The sequence below is a fragment of the Camelus dromedarius genome, chromosome 2 (assembly GCF_036321535.1).
Source record: "Camelus dromedarius isolate mCamDro1 chromosome 2, mCamDro1.pat, whole genome shotgun sequence".
Taxonomy (NCBI): Eukaryota; Metazoa; Chordata; class Mammalia; order Artiodactyla; family Camelidae; genus Camelus; species Camelus dromedarius.
Window position 1 is genome coordinate 45,673,722 of NC_087437.1, and position 22,847 is coordinate 45,696,568.

Below are 22,847 nucleotides of genomic sequence, written 5' to 3' on the forward strand. Positions count from 1 at the left end.
CACAGCCACCATTTTTTCTGAGGCCATTTTGCTTCCAAGAAAACTTCCTCCCCTAAACATCCTTACTACTGATTTCTCTATGGGTACTATTATCACCAGTGCCCCAATGACTCTTTGCATATTCATCATTCTCTCATTTCTCCTTTAAAATAATTTTTAATTCTATAGATAAAGCACATTACATTTCATTACGTCCCTCACTTTCCTTTATATTTCTCACTTTTTCTGCCCTAATTCAGGCCATTTTTACCACCTAACATGACTCCATGTCAGCCTCCAAACTGCCAGCACACGAATATCTCTAAATGACACTCCTGTATTGTCACTTCCTTACGCAAAACCCTTCTGTAATGTCTCATTCCCTACAAACCATGCGCAAGCCTAATGTTCTCCCCAGCACGGCCCCATCTCTCCTGATGGTCCTGCTCACACTACTCTCCCCCATACTATCAGGCAAAAACCTGATTTCCTGCATAACTAAAATAAGAAACCACATATCAAAGATGAAATAGTTAATTCACCATGAATCAAGAAACTCAGTGTCTTGGAGGAGTTTTAGCTGGGAGAGGTTAGAGTTCTGAGGCAGAATTGGCCATCAGCAAAATTAATGTTTACTCATGATACCAATACCTAAAATACTGCCAGGTGCTCTACCGAGTATGGGATAGAAGGTGATTGAGGCATTGTTCCTGGCCTCAAGGAACTCATCATTCTCTAAAGAACAGGAAACCATGTTCAGCTACCTCCTCCTAACTCAGTGAGGTGCATACCACATCAGAGGCAGGGATACAGGGTTGTGGGGGCTCTTTGACAGAGGCTCCCCCACCTGCCTTTTGGAACTTCCATTGCTCTGTTATCTTCCATCTTCTTTCCGGTATCCCTTCCTCTCTCATGTTGCATCACCCTCAAGAAGTTCCCCATGGAGCCCTACTCAGATCTGCCACATGCCAGGTTATTTTCTGGCAGGCCTTCTCCTGCCACCACTCCTTGCTACCCTCTCTAAACACATTTTCTGCATGTCCTATTTCCTCTCTCTTGTTCAAGATGCTGGCTAGATAGTCTGGCACAAGTCTACTTCAAGTGTTGAAACTCAGTGATGGTTTCATGAGTCACTCCTTTCAGATAACACTGCATTTGAAAGGGGGCACAGAGCAATGAGGGAATTGCAATCAGGAAGATATTAGGGGAAATGTTCTGATCCTCTGTCACTGAGACTGGAACTAAGGTAGAATCCAAGAGGTCATGAAAGATTGGGCCACGTGTGCCCTAAGTACCTGGAAGACAAATGTATGGAAAGGATGAGTGCATATGGTAGCTGAGGACCAATACTCATTAGAATGGTTCCATCACAGCAGCCGGGTTCCTGAGTTCAGCCTCGTGCATTCAGAAACACGAGGGCTAGGCTAGAGGTGGGAGCCAAGGCTGGCAAATACCACGCAAAGTAGGACAAGGAGCTGAGATGCAGGCTACGAGCACCTGTATCCTGATGATCCCTAACACATCGGGGTGCCAGCTGTTTGACAGAGGGTTGGGTAGACTTTGGTTTAAATGTGGAATCAGGATGAACAAGGAAGGAGAAATGACGTCATTATTAATCATAACGATGTTTGATATTTGTTTAGGATTTAAAGTGTTAACATTATTTCACATATACAAAGTCCTCTGAGTCCCAATAAGATAAGCAAAGAAGAAACACATCATCCCTGGTTTATAAATGACACACACAAGAGACGCCTTGTACATGTCTGTTGGATGGTTGATTTGTTCACTGAGTAGTTGTTTCAGTAATTGACCAATGATCCATAAGAAAAGTGACAGTTTTTCCTTCCCAATAAGAGGAAGGTGTAACCATTTCATCAGTGAGGAACTAAAGCTTAAAGAGATGAGGGGGCTAGTTCCCTAGCCCCTAACTCGTAAGCAGGCCCAGAGTTTGAACTTGCGTTTTCTGACAACATGTTGAGGATGATTATATTGTGTTTATTTATAGACCAGCTCTTCTGGCACCCTTGATAGTATCATGTGACCATGTCCTGAATATAAGCTAGCTCTACACCTGCTTTCATAGAAAGGGTACCAAAAATCTCCCTTGGCTGCAAGGGTACACCTAACCAGGACTATACAAAGATCAAAAGTAAGAAAAAGCATGTCTTGTGCCTCTTATTCCTTTCTGAACCACCAGATTCCGGCTATGAGGAATATATATATATATATATAAATGTATACATATGTACATACATACATATGTACAAACTATAAAGAGTGGTAAGGGTCATATTAAATAATTAGGTAGAAAAAAATGCTTTAAATTTCTCTCTAGAAATATGAAACAGAAATTCTAAATGCTTCCTTCTTCTTTAGTGTTTATTCCAGAGTAGTTTACTTATTCTCTTTTAATATCCAGCTTTTATGGTCTAGATGCATGTTATTAGAAATTTTATGTTTTCTTTTATGTTTTTTTCTTGTCAGTAAATGGGACAGCTAGTGAAAAATAATTCTCAGAAGAGATGAAAGGAAACAGTTTTTTCACCCACACCAGACCTGAAAAGTTAGATAAGCACTTTGTATAACATGGACATTAAATAGGTTCCAAAAACTGGGTGGAAGATGGTATCTCACATTTGCAGATGAGTGTCAGGATTTTGGAACTAATGGAATATATAATCCAGTGTAAACAGGCACCAATTGCTAAAATGATCTGTTTGATGAGTACCAATGAAGTTGGTAGAAAAGATTTTTTTTAATGACAGTGGGGGTGGGTCTGTAGGTGGTCCTAAAATTCAGAATGAGAAGGTTGAATCTGATGCCAAAAAAAGAAAGATAAAGGAAATAATGATGTTTAAATGAGTCACATTTAAACACCTATTCTATGAGAAAATACTTGGAAACAGAATTTTACATTCAGTTAATGGCACCCATTTAAAATAATAACCCAAAATGTTCTATATCAATGGAATCGTTGAAATAAGGAATAAAATGTCATCTATCATCACCCTCAAAAATGTATTTGCTGAAGCTTCACACATGCATAGGACCAATATCTAGCAAGTCACCAGATATTTTCTTTAAGTTTACAATTTTTTAAAGTATTGATATGGGAAAGTAAGTTTTTAAAGTCCTTTTTTTAAAAAAATAAGCACATCTATGATAGATGTACAATTACATTATATAGTTAACAAAGTATCAGAAATATGAAACAAGTTTTTGATGGTGTTTAGTGGTAAAAAAAATGTTGACAACTTGATCAGGTAGTTCCTGATCACACGTTTGCAAGAAGACTACAAAATATATTTTGTGACTATGGTGAGTTTTCACCTTTGCTAAACTAACTGTCCTAAATCAATCTTTCACCATGAAAAGAAAGGATGGAGGGAAGGAAAGAAAGGAGGGAGGGAGGCAGACAGACAAGACAGACAAGAACAAACTGTAGAGGGCTGAAAGAATAGGAGAGGGATAAGAGAAGAACGGCAGAGAGGCAAACGGTGTCTATTAGGATTTACACATCGCAAACTCATTTCATCAACACAGCCCTGCTTTGTGACCATCATTATCATCATTTTCCAGATGTGAAAAACCATGCTGGCCAAGCGGTACAGTTACTTGTTCAAAACCAAAGAATGATGGTGTCAGATTTTAACCCAGAACAGTGGCCCCACACGGAACTGCTTCCTTAACTCAGGGGTCTACCTTGGGTTCCCCAAAGTATTTCTGTTGCAATGCTCTGGGGGGCCATGGAGGCACTTGCTCTCCCTTCAGGAGAACCTGCTGCAGGGGATGTAGGTGATTTACAACCTCCATCTGCCTCATCTTTGGACCCACTGCAAATTCACACCGTAACTCTCCCAGCTGCTCTCAGCCAGTGAATGAGCACAGACATACGTGAACCAGGCCACCTCTGTCAACACAGGATTCCTGTAACAGGCACCTTCTTTCTCTCTTTTCACAAACGGCAGATCTGCATTGTGGTCTGAGAATTCTTGCCTTCTGATCCTCCACCTTCACCTTCACCTTCACAGGTGTTTTACCCAATACACCTCCTACAAATCTAATCCCGTCTTGGTGTTTACTCCTTAAGGTCCTGAACTGACACAAATGCACATTCACATGCAGAGCAATGCCCTGGGTAGATCCAGAGTTTTACAGCCAGGCTGAAGCCTTGATCAGACAGGGCATGGATTTATGAACAACTCTCAGCACACTCACTGTAATCTCCAGGGGAAAAAAAAAGAAGACAGTAGACCATAAACTCTCCCAACACCACTAGTGCTACTGACTAATCAAAACCACTGAAGGTGACATGCTCCCCACTGGGAAACCATGATTCCAACTAGAATTGAAGGTACACGAGACTCTCCTTGGTAGAGTTAAGATTCAGCAGAGATAGGGAGCATAGAGTTCATTCAAGTCAGTCCAGAACAGAGGTTTAGAATCAGAATGACCTGGTTAAGAAGTAATTAAGAAAAAAAAAAAAACTACCCTGCTTTAGATATCATTGTCACTCCTAAGTTTCTTTAAAAGATTCTGGGATTTTTCCACACCTCTGAGAAGGAAGAGGCACTGTCACAGATATACAAGCCTACCAGTCCACTTGAGAATTCATACCTGCCCTTCAGTGATGGAAGATTTCTTCTGTTAGCAACAATGTCTAATTCATCAATGTTCACATCTTAGAGGAGTAAATGTATCTTAAGTTGGAGACAGGAGAGGACAGCTAATCACAGTGTTCTAATGATAATCACCAGGGAATTCACCATGTTCACAGCACTTTTCTTATTACTTACATAAGACTGACAGAGTGACATCCCAGGCGTAAGAACAAGATGAACAGTACAATTTGAATGTCCTTATCCTGTATTAGAATGTTGTTACATCAAATACTGTATACGGTAAACACAGAAAGGTCACAGATTAGAATTTCAAAACTTTTCTTTCCCTTTTGCTTTTTGAGGCAAATCAAATATACTGACCATATTTGTAGGAGGATTTGGTCAGATGACCGTATGCCTCAGTTGTGACTATCTCCTAACATACAGTCTCCACCTTCATCTAAAAATTCTCTTCCATCTTCTCCCTCTACACACACACACACACACACACACACACACACACACACACACACACACACATGCTACTTCTTCTACAAAAGGCTATCATGTAACAAAAAAGGTGGTGGAGAGGGAGGGAGTCACAGAGTCATTCTTTCAAAATCCAGTTTAACACTTTGAAGGCTGGTGACCAGGACATGCTGTACTTGGAACCACAAAAAAGAAAATAAAGAAACAACTTAGGCAAAACCTATATACGCCGAAGGTCTTCTGTGAGATAAGCAGAGGCTGGAAGTCCATTTCAGAAATAAGGAATGTTATGCACTGCACATCAGATGCCCTGCACCCAGTCACACTCAGTGAGTAAATAAAAGAATTTGAAGGAATTAGGCTCTTAATTTTGAATTCTACCTTTCAATTTGAAAAAAATCCCACATGTCAAAGGCAATTAAATAACTAGCATGTATCTGAACTATAAACAATTAGTTGGGAGTCTTACCCAGCATTGTATGCTGTAAACAAAATCTTTGGAACTTAAAAAGGATATACTGCAGTATTGCAAAATGATTTCATCATTTAAAAGATAATGGTATTATAAAATAGAGAGCAGAACTACTGCCTTCTTAATATTTTAAACAGAATTTAGGTGAACATCTTAAATGTCAACAATCATCCTTTTTTGATAGTAACTATAGATTTTCTTTAAAAAATAACTTTGTAAAAATACAGTAAATAAATTTTGCATGGCTAAAATTACTTCACTCTGTTGAAGCTCTAGGAATAAATTCCCTAGGACTAAAGTAGAAGTAACTCTTATGTTCAACTGGGCATTTTCCATTTATTGCTTTCAGCTTTAAATGGCAAAGCATTATTTTTATTATTAAAAATAGTACTGAGCTACAGAAACTTTAAGTAATGTATGAATATTAGTTATAACAATTCTGGCCCACTATAAGAAAACCTAATATATTTTTTAAAACTTATTTATAAAGAGTTAGGACTGCTTATTAATATTACCAAAGCATTCCTTGCCTTCAGAAATGATTTACTACAGAGTATTTTAAATTGCACGATGTAACCTATTTAATATTAAGCAGTAAATGATTAAATAGTGATCTTTGGGCTACTGTCATCTGCAGAATATTTAATAGGGTTGGTTAAGAAGTGTCACTGGGCCACACAAATGTAAGATTCCCTTTTAATAAGATCTCAAAACATAAAAGCCTTTATGCACCAAATGGCCACAGAAATCGCCCATAAGCACAGCAAACAAAGCGTACAGATTCACAAGGAAGAACAAACGATATACTTCTGTGGAGTCATTAAAAAGTCCAGCTATAGAAGAAAATTAAATGACACGGAAACGTTTTACTACTAGTGAGTGAAAAAAAAACAGATCACAAAAAAGTATTTCGAGCATGAGCCCTATTTTTTAAAGTTACACAAACAAGCACATATATAAATTTATAAAATTCCAGGGGATATATACTAAGATACTAGAATAATAGTTGACATTTTTTATTTTTACATAATTCTGGGTTTTCCAATTTTTTAATGATATCTTTCTTTTATAACCCATGATATCAATCAGCACTGACTGCATTATACTGTGGTGACAAACAACCCCATGATCTTGTGGCTTTACCCAAGAAAAGCTTATCTCACCTATTTATTTACATGGGCAGGGATGCTCTGCTCATGGAGTCAGTCAGGGACCCAGACTGATGGCAGCTTCACCCCACACACCGTCCCCTGACCACCGAGACCACAAAGAGACTACGGTGAATCACGCACAGCTCTGGAAACTTCTACCTGGAAATGACACAGATCCCTACCTGCCACTCATGATTCATTGGAAAAACCAACCACACGGCCAAAACTAACTGCAAAGAGGGTAGGCAAGTGGAATCTGACCTTATGCCCAGACCTGGCTAAAAATCCTAGATTGATACTAAATCACAAGGATAATAGTTAATTTTTAAAATATATTTTAGCTTCTCCAATTTTTCTAAAATAGCATATATTTTTATAATGCCTCTGGAAAACTTCACAACAAATACTATTCCTAAAATGAGAAAAACTTATCAGCACAACATTCAGAAAAAAGAAAGAAAAATGTTATTTTCCAAATAGAGATGATAACACCACCAGAGGAGATTATTTATTCTAACAGTGACAAAATAAAAGAAGCCTGTATTGGAGAGAAAACAAGGTCCAACATGAGGTCAATGATCCTAGAGTCAAAGTAAAGCCTGCTTCGTACAAAAACAGGAGAGGGCTAGGATCTGGTAATACAGCCCTGAAGCAGCAGCCCCCTCCACCCTGACAAAACCATTGATTAAAAGCTATCAGCCTAGTGACAAAGAACCAGAGTGATCTGAGAACACACTGTGCAGTGCTGATGGACCGCAGTTAATAGTAAACTCTAGCCTTCAGTTATTACAGAGCCTGAGGTCATTCCGAGTTAGCCCTTCTGTTGTTCACTCATTCATCTTATATTTATGATGCACTTAACTATAGGCTTGACACCACTGTGGGTCTTGGGTCCGACCAATGAACAAAACAGGTGTACTTCCTGCTCCCCCGGAGTTTATATTCTAATGTGGGGTCGAGAAACAGGCAATAAGCAGAGTATGTCCAGAAGGCAGTGAGTGCAAACTTATATGCACAGTAAGGAGGCAGAGAGGGGCAGAGGGTGCTGCCTGAGACAGAGTGGTCGGGGATGACCTCTGTGACGAAGTGACACTGAAGCAGAAACCTAAAGGAGTCAAGAGAAAAAGCAACCCAGTTGTCTAGGAAGAGAGCATTCTAGACAGAATAGCAACTGCAAAGGCCCAGAGGGTAGACCAGCAGTTGTGTGTTCAGAGAGCAGCCAGGGGGCTGGGGGGGGGGGGGGGGGCTGGAGTAGAGTGAGCAAGGGGGAAGTTGTAAGACATGGGATCAGGGAGGCATCTAGGTGTGAGATGACAGGACCTTTGGGGTCATGGTAGGAAAAGACTTTTGAATTTTATTCATTATGCAAACAAAAGCCATTGGTAAACTCTGAGCAGAGAAGTGACATAATCTTACCTTCATTTTAAACCCAATTATTCTGGTTACTTTGGAAAATAGTCAAGGGGAGAAGCAGGCTGATCAGCACAGAGGCTACTGCAATACTCTAGGTGAGATCACTGAAGCACAGTGAGTGGGGGAGGTGATGGAAAGACTGAGGACATCATTTCAAGGAGGACCAGCAGTACTTGCTGATGGACTGGACTTGGTAGGTGAGAAAGAGGAGTCAAAGAATATTCTGATACCATTTTATGATAAAGTACAGACTCCGAGGACCCCCTTCTATATAATATTCTACAGGAATATCTAGAATGGATGAACCCAACAGAATAATTACTGGTGCCCAGAGGTGGCTATACAGAGGGGGTGAAAAAATTATAAAGTATATTCCTACCTCACACAGAGTTCTTTTTTAAAAACAAAGCTTATTTCTGTCCGGCTGGGTTACATGTCACAATTTCAAAATGGGTTCTAATTTTTAACAAAGAAACCTGATATGAGTACAATTTTTCATATTTAAGTACTATACTCCTGTTAAGTGATTATTATATGGAGCCTTAAAAGAATCCTTTCTGGTTCATCTGTGGATTTAAGGGGTAGATCGTGACTAGTAGTGTAGGTAACATAAGAACAGGACTGATTGTACCACAGCAGCAGAGCCCTCTTTCAAAAGAATCCTTGATTGCTACCGCCTCTGCTCAACACTTTCATGTAGTACATAGAAGAGGACCAACCCTTTTCCTCAACAATTCATTATATCTTGGGCAGAGTTCTCCCACAGTATAATTTGAGCTGTCTGTCCAATACCAGTATGACTTAAGACAGAGGAAAATATTAAATTAAACATAAAATATTTAAGTATCTTGGTGAGAAAACTGTTTTTTTAAGTGGATATATATATTTTTTTAATGTATTGTGAAATACAGATTTGAACATGAATCTTGGGAAGACTTAACATCAAAAGCAAAACATACCAAAACTATGAAATCTTTTGACGGCAAAGAAGACCTAGAGGAAAAAGCGATGACAGTAATGGAACCATGAAATGAAAACAAAGATTATATTAAGTTGGTAAATCATCATCAAAAAATTCTGGTGAGAGACGAAAGGGTGTTTGAGGAGTTGCCATGCATAGCATCACTTAGAGAGCAATGTGGCTAGAGTTGGAGACTGTCTCCATCACCCTCTCCAACAGAGGGGTTGCTCCCAGCCCTCCCTCTCCAGTTATCCACTTGTTAAAACTAAAATCTTAGCTCCCACATAAAGCTTTTCTAGAGTTATTTATGAGGATGGTACTTTTTATATCAAGTAGGAAAAATAAAACTTTCTCAATCGGCAGAAAGAAACATTTTTAAACAAAGTTTAGTGAGCATTTTATAAGGCAGAACCAATTCCCATGGTTAAAAAGGAAAACAAAAAAATTCTCACACCAAAACTCTATGAAAAACATTGCTAAAATAACCAAGGACTGATTTGCACAAACCCTGTCTCACTCTTTCATTTCTCTGGCATAACTGTGTGACCCTCTGGGGCTGGAGCCTTAATAAGCTTTGTTCCTTCTGTATAAAAATAAATCTATAGAAGGTCAAGGAAAAGCACTTTTTAAAAATATAATGACAAAATTGAGTGAAGAAAATAAGACAAATGTCGGATAATATATTCAACATGACATCTTTGCCTTAATTATTTGCATGTTTAAAAACAAGTATTTACTCATCAACTCATAGATTGTGGTCCGCATTCTGTCATTCGCTTTGTTGGGGACAACAAGTATCTAGATGAGTGGTTCTCACTCCTGGTCTGAGGGACAGGAAGGAGGAAGTGACCTGATTATTAGAATCTTCATGGGGAGATCATTTGAAATTCTCCCAACAGAGGAATCAAATGCCAAGACTCCGTTCTTCTTAACCCTTTACCCTCAGTTGAGAACTACTAGCCTATATAAAGATTGTTTGAAGAAAAACAATTCTAACCCCTTCTAAACATCCCACACCCACAGAGAGACATAATTTCCCTATTTTCAGTCAAATACAACTACCTAAGACATAACCTAATGTGTAATATCAATACAGTTAGACTGGATCATACATGGTACTTGCCAAGTATTACCTATTGAATCCTCAAAGGACCACCATAAAACCTGTCGATCAAAGAACACTAAGTGTATCAGACCTACTGTAGTAACATCTGGACAGAGTGAGTCTGAGAGTATCTCTGAAAACAGTGGTATGGAATAGATCTTTATAGATCCTGGGTTCTGGGCTCAAACGAGTTAAGAAGGGTTTTCAAGGCACAAAACAGAAAGGGAGTAGGCAAAATGCGTGAGATAATAGTTTCCAATTGATGGACACAGTGAAGCAAGTGCCCAGAAGGGAGTCTTGATAAGTAAATGGGAGCTGGGGAAACAAGCTGCTGGCTCCGCTGTGCAGCGTGTTACCGAGAAAGGAGAGCTGTTTACCCAGATGAGCAAATTATTTGCCCGAAAAAATTAGTCTTCGAAATTTCCTGAAGTAAACAATGAGGTTATTTATTGGCTTACAGTCTTATCTTTCTGAATAAGAACTTCCTGCCACAAACAAGTTAAGTCTTGCTGACACAGGTGGCCTTGCTTATTAGTCCTGAGAGTTCAGTTATGTAGACACAGGTGGTCCCCTTCTCACTGAAGAGGCCAGCAGATGATTAGACGTTTCATTCATAATAAATCAGGGTGGAGTAAGAGTTCAGGAGGGTCAAAAGCAAGCAAAAATGTTAGTTGGAGCTGTCGGCAGAAAAGTGAGTCACAAATCAGGACTTGGGAAGACAGGGACGAGGTAGGGACGAGTAGGAAGTCGTGTTAATAAGTCATCACGGAGACCAGGAAAATTGACAAGTGTCTAGACAGATGGCCACTTGGTGCAACAGTTGTGGATCTGATTATTTAAGGTCCCAGACAGGTTGGACTGGTCAACTAGTCCCTGTTTCCTCAACTCATCCCCTATCTAGAGAGAACCAGGACCAGAAGATGGAACCTCCAAGTAGGGAGATTAAAAGTGAGCACTAGGGGAAAAACTGATGAGATCTAAAAAGATCTGTAGAGCAGTTCCTACTACTGTATCAATGGTAAGTTCCTGCTTGTGATCATGGTACTGTGACTATATAAAGTATTAACATTATGGAAAGCTCAGGGAAGGATATATGAGAAGGTTTTGTTTTACAGCTTTTCTGTAAGTCTAAAAGTAGTTCCAAAAAAAGTTTAAAATTCATAGGATTTTACACTTATTGTTTGGTAATGGATAAGTGACTAATTAGAAGTTATTTGCTCTGCCTCCCTGATGCATCTTAGCCGAGACAACCAAGTGGGGGAGGGGTATTTGGGGGGAGCATACCCTGTGTTTGGATCATCTTGATTATTATCAGAGAGCCATAGAGCAAACCAGCCCCAGAGGAAGAGAGACAGGCAGAGAAAGTTTCCCCAAAGAGGAAAGGAGCTTTGGGCTAGAGAGCCCAGGGCTTAGAATGCAGAGAGATGGCTGCCTTGAGCTATTCCTAGAAGAGAATCATAAATTCACATCCTGCAGGTGCCAGGCCAGGAATCTGAATGGAAGCCCAGTAAAACACAAAAGGAAATTAGAGGACTGAAGAAGTGAAACATGCCCACCTAAAGGTATTATCTATTTTTTTAACCTGGAAAACACCCTGAGTTAGTCCATGGGCCACTTGTTTTCAATCCACAATAGGACTCAAGCTCCAAAGTTTAAGGGGAAAGAGTGAAATGATTCTGAGGTGCCTGGCTAGCCCAGCATCGCATGGAAAAGTAGACCAGAGATTAAGATGGAAGCCCCGTTCAGGACTAAAGCGCTGAGGTCTGACGTACTTTGGAAATAGGACCACAGGCCTGGAATATTTCCAAATGTGGCTCTTCCATTTAAATAAAAGCTGGCGCACAGGAAGAAACGAGGGCAGCAGCTACCAGACTGCTGGCAAATGTCTCAGCCCAAACCTTAACATGGCCCTATGTGTGTTTTATTTTACACATTAGCGCCTCCCACAATTTCTCTCCATTCCACAGCTTTCCAGGAATTATTTTTAGATCCACAGGGGAGGGAGCCTCTTAACACGCAAAAGTAAATAGATTTCGAAAAGCTAAAATATTCATTTGAGAAGTGATTTGAGTAGCTAGTGTGAAAACGGGAAGAGAAACAGTAAATGAGGTCAAATGTATTTTTGACAAGAGATTCAAATAATGTACATTGAAAATAATGGCATTACTGTAAACAAGGTAAAATATACATTGGAGAAAAAAATTAGAAGAACACTTCGAATACTGTGTCTCTCCTTCATTAGGTCAGTAAAACAAATGACATTTGATATTGAGTGTCTGCACAAGATTCCAGGTTTATTCCAGAGAATAAAGCATTAAAAATTCTTCTGTTTGGGGTGGGGAGTGAAGCAAATACGTGGTTTTGGGGGCTCCTATCTGTTCAGTCAGTCACTGTAACCTCTTTCAGGAATCCGACTCGTGTGATAATAGCCAACATAGGAAGCCCCACACACTCATAAGTTTTCATAATAAAAGCATTTTGCAGAGAGAAAAAAAATATTATTTTATATTAAGATACCACAAAAGGTTTCACAAACTCAAATAGCAAGGAAGATAAGAGCTTAGAAATAGAACCATCACGTCAACGTTATTTCAGCTGTTTATTTCAATTGCCCTAGTCTACCAACATCCCCCCCATAAAAAAAAAAAAGAAAGAAGGAAAAAAGGTGTGTTTTCAAGTAGTGTAAATACATTGAAATTAATGACACACTCTGCTGCAAAGGCCCTCCGTTCTTTCCCCCTCGTAAGCGTGTGTATATTATACTTTCATCATCTCTGAAGTAAGATAAAGAAAACAAGAGTCTACACCTATGAAAAACTATTTCCTGGCCACCTCATTCTGTTCCTATTTTTCTTTGCTGGCTGCCGGTGAAATATTATTTGAGCAAAATTAAACATCTCCACAGAGGAGAAAGTCAGGCTGCACAGCCCATTATCAGGGATGCTTGTGTTTTAAAAGGACTGGCATAATGACATCCTGCTTCATAATGACTATTCCCAGGTATAGAAATTACAGGCATCTTTTAACACCAGGCAGAATTCGGACCATCTTGGCTGCATCTATTTTCCGTCTTTCAAGCTGGATAGTTATTCCTTTCATAAGGATAATGAGTGTCACGCTGGATTATACAACCCAGCTACATCTGTTCTCCCTTGTTTTCTAGATATTACATTCATTGTATTTCACAGCATGAGCCTCCAATCAAGATCCTGAATATTGCTTCATGATAAATATCCCAGATGAAAAAACGGTCTCGTGCCAAAGCCATTATCACAGCTCTGGCCCGTCTGCTTGAACAACGCCTCTCATCGCTCACATTTTCCCTTGGACAAAGGTACCATGGAACCTGCTTTTTCAAACTTAGAAACTTTCTGTCCAATATTTGTATAAATATGCCAATTGTGAATTGGCTGCTATGTCTTTCCTGTGTACTTCACTGTGTGGACTCACTCTGCTGTTCTATTTCTCCCCCTCGGAGCTCACCATCCCATGGCACCTCACCTTTCAGGATGGGAAAGCACGTGGTAGAGGGCACGTGGCATGAGACTGTGTTGCACAGCCCCACAGCTCTCTGACAGAGCAGGGTCTAGGAGACTCAACACCAGCCAGAAAAGAGATTTTCGAGGGAGGCTGAAAATTCAATTAACCAGAAAGCCCAGGATATGCAGTATTCTAGAATCAGACCTTTTAAAAAGCATTTGGGACCTTCGAGTTCACCTAACTGAATCCCTCAAGTTAGGCATAAGAAAATTGAGGCTCAGATGGGTTAAATAAGTTAGATGTAACCACAGAGCTGCCTAGCCACAGAGGAAGGACTTGACATCAGAGCTCAGCTTTACCTACAGTAAATAGAAGTTTCTATTTAATCTAATCATCAGAATTTTTCCTATTGTGTTAGAATTTCTTAAATCCTGTTTCTAAAAACATTTCTCAAAATACAAATCCAATTTCTATTCTTATACATTAAAGACATTAGCAATGACTGAACTTTGCTTTGATGGTTGATCTGCCTAAAAGTTGGCATTTTGCAGTTGAGTGATCGTTAATAGCAGGATGAGGTCAAGATGAATACATAAAAGTTGGTGACTGAATGAAATCTACACTGACTTGGATCAAACCACTCTAAATACATACTGATTATTTTCTTACAGTTTCCTTCTTTTCCCTATGGTTAAGGGGAAAAAATCATTTGGGTGAGTTAAGGGTTTCACAAAATCAAGGCTTTTCTGCCTTTATCTTGGGATTTAAATAACAAGACAGTCCTGATAGACTACAAAAGTTAGTCCCATTTTCCAACTCCAGGCAATCCTTTTTTTTTCCATTTATCACAACAGAACCCATATTCAATTCAAAATAATTTAAGGTACATAAAGTCCTTCTGTATTCTTTACTTTTCCCTCTAATGACATAGAAGCTCTAAGTTGTATTTCTGGGGGTTTTTTGTTGTTGTTCCTGCTGTTGTTGTTGTTATTTTCTTTAAATTTTAAAATAGTGTCAACTTCCTGACCAAGACCTTGCCATGTTTGTGGACTCTGACCCCTTCCTTTAAAAAAAAAAAGTTAGCCTCTTTCAATAATGGTCCATGGGTAGCAAATGTACTTCTTAGTCTCTATGGGTCTGCTTTATCTCTATTTCTCCCTCTCTGTTGAATGCTAGTGTAGCTAGGTGTTAAGGCCCAGAATGACACATCTGTTTCCCTTCAACATGTGAAGGTATTACTTCAGGGGCCTCTGCCATCTACTGTTGTTGTAATTTACTAGTCTAATTTCCAGTTTTTGAGGTAATCTTTTTTTCCCCACTAGCAGCTCTTAAGATTTTCAATTTATCTATATCTCTTGCCATGTCATTATGATGCGCCCAGATCCGGCTTTATTTTTATTCATTCTGCTGAGTTCTTGAGATGCACTTTTACCGAGAATGTAGGCTTTTTAATAATCCTTGTAAATTCTCAGCTCTTGTTACAGCTTTTTTCTGCCACACCCTCTAATCTTATTCTATAAAGGCTATTAAGCATGTATTGAAGCCTCTCAATCACGGTTCCAATACCCTTAACTGCTCTCTTATGTTTTGGTTTTTTTTTGATCTACATCACTGTGCTATTATGTTCTGGGAGCATTCCTCAGTACCAACTTTTAATTAGCTGGTATGTTTTCAACTATATCTGATCTTGAGTTTATACTAAATGCTATTTTTGTTTCCATAATTTTTTTCATTTCCAAAATTTCAAAGTGATTCTTTTCCATATCTACATGGTCTTCTTTCATTTATGCCCTAATGTGTTCCATTGTATCTCAGAAAATTTTCTCATAAAACACATTATTTCTCTTTGATCTCTTTCAAGCTCCTAAATAAACTTACGATTTTTTTCCAACAATTCCATTTTTTTTTAATGAGTGGAGTGAACTCATCAACTCATTGTTGATTTTCCTGGCTATCTTGGAATTTGTTTTCTTTGAGTCATTTAAACTTTTGGTTTGGAGACTCATCTTGAATATGGGGTATTTTTCCTGAGACTAGTCTGCTTACCATTCCATATTTCTGTTCTTTTTTAGGGCCAAGATGGCATTGATTGCAACGTGGCTGTTCTAACAACTAGTTGTTCTTATCAGATATTTCTTTTTCTTCCAGGCACTTAAGAGGATTTTATTTCCCTACCTTGGACATAGCCTTATGATTTGGTTTGGTGAATGAAACATGGATGGATGTGGCATGTGTCCCCTCTAGATGGATACCGTAAGAAGCTAATGTATAACTTATCATGCCCTCATTCACTCTAACATAGCAACTAGCAGAGTCCCAGGTGGTGGTCCTGCCATCTACCTGCAGGTCAAGGTGAGGATATCACGGGGCAAAACCCTGAGTCAACTCACAATGGAAATGTAGCACAAGCAAGAAAGAAACCTTTCTGTTTTAAGCCACTGAGATCTTGGTGTTGGTTTCTACTGCAGCCTGACCTGAACCATCCTGACAGATGTAATTATATTAGTTTTTAATTTTTTCTTTTTAGATTTTATGTATTACTGCTATGCATTTGGAGCATAGAGAAGCTTCAAAGCATGAATTTACAGTGCAGTCTTGTGGGGAGTCCAATCTCCAAGGAACTTTAAATATCGTGAGATAAACAAAATGACATGCATGAAACACTAAGTGGACAATATAAGTATGTATTTATGTGTCGAAGTATGTGGTTTCACTAATAAGTGCTATAAGTTGCCAAATTGAACATACTCAAGTCCTTTCCCAATTGTTTCAATTCCGAATGTACTTTTTACACATGGAGAAAGCCTTTCAATCCCTTTTCTTCTCTCATAAGTACATTATTAGTAAGTTTATCTCTCTGTCATTACTCAGTAAATTTCACAGCATGTTTTCAAAAGGTCTTTTGCCAGGAACTTCAGTAGATAAAGCTGTGAATAGGTAAACTTCCCCTCTTTCCTTTCTTTGTTCCTTTGTTCTTTACTTTGTCTGTAACACATCCTTTCTTCCTCCTTTAGAATCTCATTGCCGTACGGCTCTCCACTGATCAGTTCCCACTCAAAAATCTTTCTCAGCTCAAACCTGATGTCAATAATGTGTCATAATCTGAATAAGTACAAGTCAATTGTTCTATCTACGGGGGCTAATTGCATTTTAATCATTCATTTATTCATCTTTTCAACAAATACTTATTAAGCATCGAGTATAACAAGCATTATTACATTAGAAACAAAAGATGAAAACTATCATCTTCTGATCTTGAGGAGTTAAAAATCTACAAAGGGCGAGGATAAGTAATGACACAAATGACAGCACAATAGTAAAAAGGAACATTCTCTGCAAGTACAGAGAAGATGAAGTTATTCATCTGGGCTTAATTGTAGAATGAAAGGCTTTGTCCTCCATTTGAGAACTACTATACTCCAGGAGCAAAGAAGAGAGATTATTTTTGAACCAGACAACCTTCCTAGTGACACAGAAACCATGGTGAATGTGCGACCACATATTTTATTTCTTTGTAACATGAGTTGTGCCTATGATTCTTCAACCCAAATTTAGAATTGGACAAAACTCTACCTCCACTCTGGACAGTGAAAATTGGGTTGAATTTCCCAACCCAAAAGGTGTCTCAAATGTTTTTCTATCAATAATTCTGGAAGACAATCTTATTTCCAAAACGAGCAGACCAAAGTTTGCTTTAATCTTACTGTTGATCTCTCTTTTCTAATAAGTGTAAATCACATGCCAGGTGACAGCCATGTAGGAGATCTGGGAAGCTGTCTGCCTCCACCTTGGCTCTGGACTTATGAAACTGTCCAACATTTATGTACTGCATCACAGTTTTCAGGGTCCTACACATTTTATGTAATTCTTTCCTCAGAGCAACCTCATGAAGGATTCAGATCAGATCTGAATCTAGGGTGTGTGATATTTCATCTATACTCTGTAATGTAACAAAGAGGTCCATTCTATTTCAAGCATGAATGGACAGCAGCAAATTCCTACCAGAATTCTTTTCACATTCATTGTTTTGTTTATAAGGCCTGAAGGAATGTATCCTCAAGATACTGTCTGAAAATCAACTGATTATAGTGGGGAAAAATCTGTTTTTTTAACACAGTAAATATCAAATAATTTCTAGATTCAAAGGGTTGGAATAGGAAGGGGCCATGGATTGTAGATGAAGGCAGAGTAGAAGGAAAGGGGAAATTCCTCAACTGGCCCTGAAGACAGTCTTTCTGTTCTTTTCTTCATACTAAGTTTCTTTACTTCCAATAGTGGAGATCTCTAGATTTTACTGTTTTCTCTCTCTCTCTCTCTCTCTCTCTCTCTCTCTCTCTCTCTCTCTCTCTCTCTCTCTCTCTCTCTCTCTCTGCATTTTATAAACAATATTAGAGTAACAGCCAGAAGCTAGGGACCTAATCAAAGAACTAGCTATCCTGTGATTCTATTTACAACTAAATTGACAAGGGGGAGAAATCATGAAGGAATTCTACCAGCCATTCAGCAATTTTCAAACAAGAGGCCCTACCTTCCCATCTCCAGTGAGAAATTTGGTTTTCCTTTCCCTATCAACTCTCTTTACTTCTTATAACTCAACATCCATCTAAGCCATTTTTTTTAAGAAAAAGGCATTTTTGTTAAAATTTTAAAAAGATAACCTTACATGTTCAATGGCATGGACTTGTGCGAGAACGCTATGTTTAGAGAATAACCAGCATTTCAGTACAGCTAAAGTACCATGGGCTTCGTGAGGTATCCTGTCTTCTATGACAAGAAAGTTAGGCAGAGACAAGAGCACGAGTGAATTTGGGGACCATATTAAGATGTTATATAATTTTAATCATGGCATTTTGTCTAATATTACACCATTTCATATGCCTAGCCCCACTTTATTAATATTCTTCATAAATACTATTTTAATGACTATACATTCCATCAAATTGATGTATTAAGATTTGTCTAAATATAATTTGGATGTTGGGTATTTAAGCATTCTTCTCCCAGTATTATTCTCCCAGTTGGGTATTTAAGCATTCTTCTCCTTAGACATTTTTATAAGTCTTTGCTTGTTATAGTTCATCTCTGATTGTTTCCTAGAAGAGATATTTCTGAGGTAAGACTAAAAACATTTGGCTTAACGAAGACATAATCATGGCCCTATTCCAGGTTCTCACCTTTTCTTAGATTAGAAAAATGTAGGCTTCTAAATCTTTTTTTAGACCATGTGCAAAAGTATGTTCTATATATAGGCACAGCTATATGATTTGGTGCATAGAAATGAGGTGGACAAAGACAGTGCCTGTTTTATAAGAATATCCTAATTAATACTTTACATTTTTGTCTTAATTAGAATACACTAATTTTCACAAATTTAATATACCCTAAGGGGAAAAAAAAAGGATTTTTCTATTTAATCTCATTCTGACATTCCCATGAGCCTCCATGTTTTCACTGATTCCTCTGGAGAACAAGATAGTCTGTCAAATCTCACCCTTTGACTAGGAAAACCCCATTTTTAATAAAAAGTGATTTAGAAGGATTTCTGAGGCAGGGTGGCTCTTCTGAATTGTACAAGAGAAACATGTTCTCTTAATAAAAGCAGGAAAAGACCCCCCAAATCATCTAGCTCCGTGTTTCCCGAAGTGTGATATGCATTCTTCTGTTAGTGGTATATATTGTAAACTGCATAAATGATGAAAACTGCATAGTCATGGGAACATTGTTCCTCGTACGATTTTCGCTGGTGGTCCACAGGCGCACTTTTTTTAAATTGGCATTTATTCATTTTTAGGTTTACACTTATTGCTGGTGGTAGTAATTTTGTGTTTGTCACTTATTTTTAATTTCTTTTTCAAACATATTTATACACATATACATATATATGGGTTTTTTTTAACAAGTTAGTTGAGATAATGAAATACGGTAGGTACAAAAGCGGACAGCTGGCATGTAAATGTATAAAGGTCTTGAAGGAGGTACAGAAATGACCACGGTCTACGAAACAACTACTCTCGGCCAACCTTCTCATTTGCTATATAAGAACCAGGGGGATGAGGTGATTTGCCCCAAATCATGCAATCCAAAAGCAGGACAAGACCCATGCTCATGGTCCTCTTGCTTGTTTTTACCTACCCTACTGCCTCTGTGATGCTCTCTCGCAACAAGAACATTCACTCCTATGTTTAGAGTAAATGGAAGTCAAATCTTGTGAATGAGAAATGTGACAAAATTAGGTGAATGTATTAGAAGTCTCTTCTTTTTAAGAAGTAACTGTCATTCTCATCAGAGGTAAGGAAATTAAGTTGCTGTCCTTCACTCTCCCAAAGATGATTATCATGCCATTTCTTGTGGGTCCACTGAGCCAGAAATGCAGAGATAATAGGTTATTACAGGGGAATTTGTCTTTGACATTTGTATAAGTTTCCAGTCAATTAGATGAAAAATACCCCATTAGATAAAGTGAGTGTACCAATTATTGTGAAGATGGCCTACTGCTAAAAATGTAATTGAAATGTAGAGAGAGGAGGGCTCCATTCTCCAGATGCTGACTGCAGCAGAGACAGTAATGCAATCTTGTAAACATTTGTGCTCTCAGATCTCAGAATTTTCGAATTTTCAAATCGAATGTCATTGTCACGTACATATTAAAAGCCTGCCCTGTAATTAGCTGCAAGATTTCAGCTCTTTGCCATAAAATGTACAAAAATAGCAAAACAGATTGTTCCATTATAGTGCAAGACATGTAGACAGGTAGCATGGGTGACCAGACTTCTTTAACAAAGACAGTATTTTTGAGATAAGAAGCTAAGCCTATAGCTAGGTAAGTCATGATTGCCCTTGAGTTCATCTTGGAAGGGGGATATTTTCGACTCACGGACAGGGGGAAAGAAACTCGTCCTCAGAGCGTGCTCTCTACAGCTGTGAAGTAGCTGTCAGTGGCCAGCTGCCAAGGTGCCTCAATCTCAGTTGAACAAAACGGGAACAAGTATGTTCTAAGAAACAATCCTGCAAAGGAATGGCCTCGTATCGAATTCTTTTTCATCTTCAGTGATTTTGTGACCCATATGAATTTAAAATGTAAAATGAAATATTTATCAACAATCAAAAACAGACATGTCCGACTGCATTATCTGAATTCAATGCTCCTTTCATGTCGGAGAATAGAGGGCTGCTTCAGAGGAGCGTTCACCCTGCCTCAGTAAAGCCTGCTTTCAGAGGAGACACTATGAAACTTTAACCCTGTCGGTTCAAAGGAGCTTCTCTGAATAGTTACCTCAAATTCATGTGAGAATTACATACAAGGTGCCCACCATCTTTACTCCAGGATTTAACATTACTTTTCAATACAGTTATAATGGCTACCATTTTAAACCCTGTTATGTGCCATTTATGTAATAAAAGTTTTTGCATTTTTAAACATCTTATCTTTACAAGTCTTGCAAAGTGGATGTTAATATTTGCCATCTTATAAATAAGGAAAAAAGCCTTAGATATGATAAATAAATTATCAGCGACTAAGTAGGAGAGACTACATTTGGAGTGAGATGTTTGTCTCTTAAATACTGATGTCCTCTCACTACTATGAGCCCCCCTTCCTTTATTTCTTTTCAAAAATTCTTCCTTAGGACATCCCTAAGTTCCTGCCTCCATTCCTAGACAGGCTTTCCTCATCACTCTGCGCTGCAGGCAGGGTTCCACCTCCTGTCAGTCCTGCCGTCTTTTTCGGTCCTAACAGTGAAATTTGGATCCTAATATCTCCATGCCCTTTCTTCCTATCTCTTTCCCTCCCCATGCTGTACTTTGCCATTTCCAGATTCTAATGCTTTGTACAGAACTTTAATATCACCTGCTGCCTGGATCTCCCAGCCATATCTGAATCATTTCTACAAGGCCCAGGAAGTTTCATGGACACCTGGTCCCCAGGTTGTTTTCAGAGACACCCTATTGATCTCACTCCTTAACACGAAGTTTGGACTTATCTACTCAACTAATCTGGCTAGATTTTTTCCCCTGATTAAATTAACTAGTAATTTCTATCAAACTAATGAAGTCAATATGACTTAAAATCTAAAAGTGAACTGAAAATTGCAGCTCTCCTCAAAACCACCTAGCAAATGCTTAAGTATTCTTTGTGACTGTCACATTCTGTTGTATTCCATTTCTTTCTAAAACCTAGAGAAAGGGGGCAAAAACACAAATAACAGAGAAAGTCGCTGATTTCCTAACACTTTTAGGTTGATAGGTTCTCCAAACGTTCAAACCATCATTCTCCACTCCGTTTCAGTAAAATATTGCTGGATAGAGATGCAGCGTGTGCAAACACACGAAGTCTGGGGTGGGGACAGGCAGGGTAGAAAGGATTCAGGCTGCCATAATTGTACTTTTCAAATTTGTTTTGCTACTTGAAAAGTACAGGTAATGAAATATCCATCTCAACCCACCGTGTCTTTCACAGGACACTTGATGGAGGGGTGCTTGGGTAGCACGGCTTACTTCTGCTGAAACAAAGGAACCTGTCTTAAGCCTATGTTTTTGACACCTTCACTCAGTATTCCAGCAAGTATCCTATTTAAACTTTAATAGGTATTAAGAAATATGCCATCTTTACCAGAACTTTATTCTCTGTTGGGCACACTTTCTGGCTTAATCCTCAGGACCCCAGGGAAAAGAGTTGTATTGTCCCCATTGTAAAGTAAGAGAACCACAGCACAGAATGTCACTGTCCAGGTCTGTCTCTAAAGCCCATACTCTATTTTTTCTCCATCTCCCAGTTCCCAATCCATTTATTCCTTTTGCGACACTGCCCTTTGGCCCATATATTGTTTTTGTCTAAGTGGTAGGGGGCAGATTTTCTTTTTTCTTAACCACACCATTAACAAGCTAGGGTAACTTGCCTGATGTGTGCCACAGGCTGTTGCCATATAGAATTTCAATTTTCCCAACCAGGCAGAGCTACATGTTGTTAAAACCCGAAGCAAATGCCATGATGTGAACTGCCAGTGGGCTCCTCTTTGTTCACAACATAAAAAGAAGTCCATTTCACTCCAGGAACCGCGGCCTCTTCCCCTTTATTCAGCTTAGCACACAAGACAGAGAGGTCTCTGTCGCACTATTTGTGGAAATCATTTATGACTGCGCTTGGACCTTCAGGCAGTTCTGCCTGGGCTCCATTCACCACCTCCAGGAATCCTGC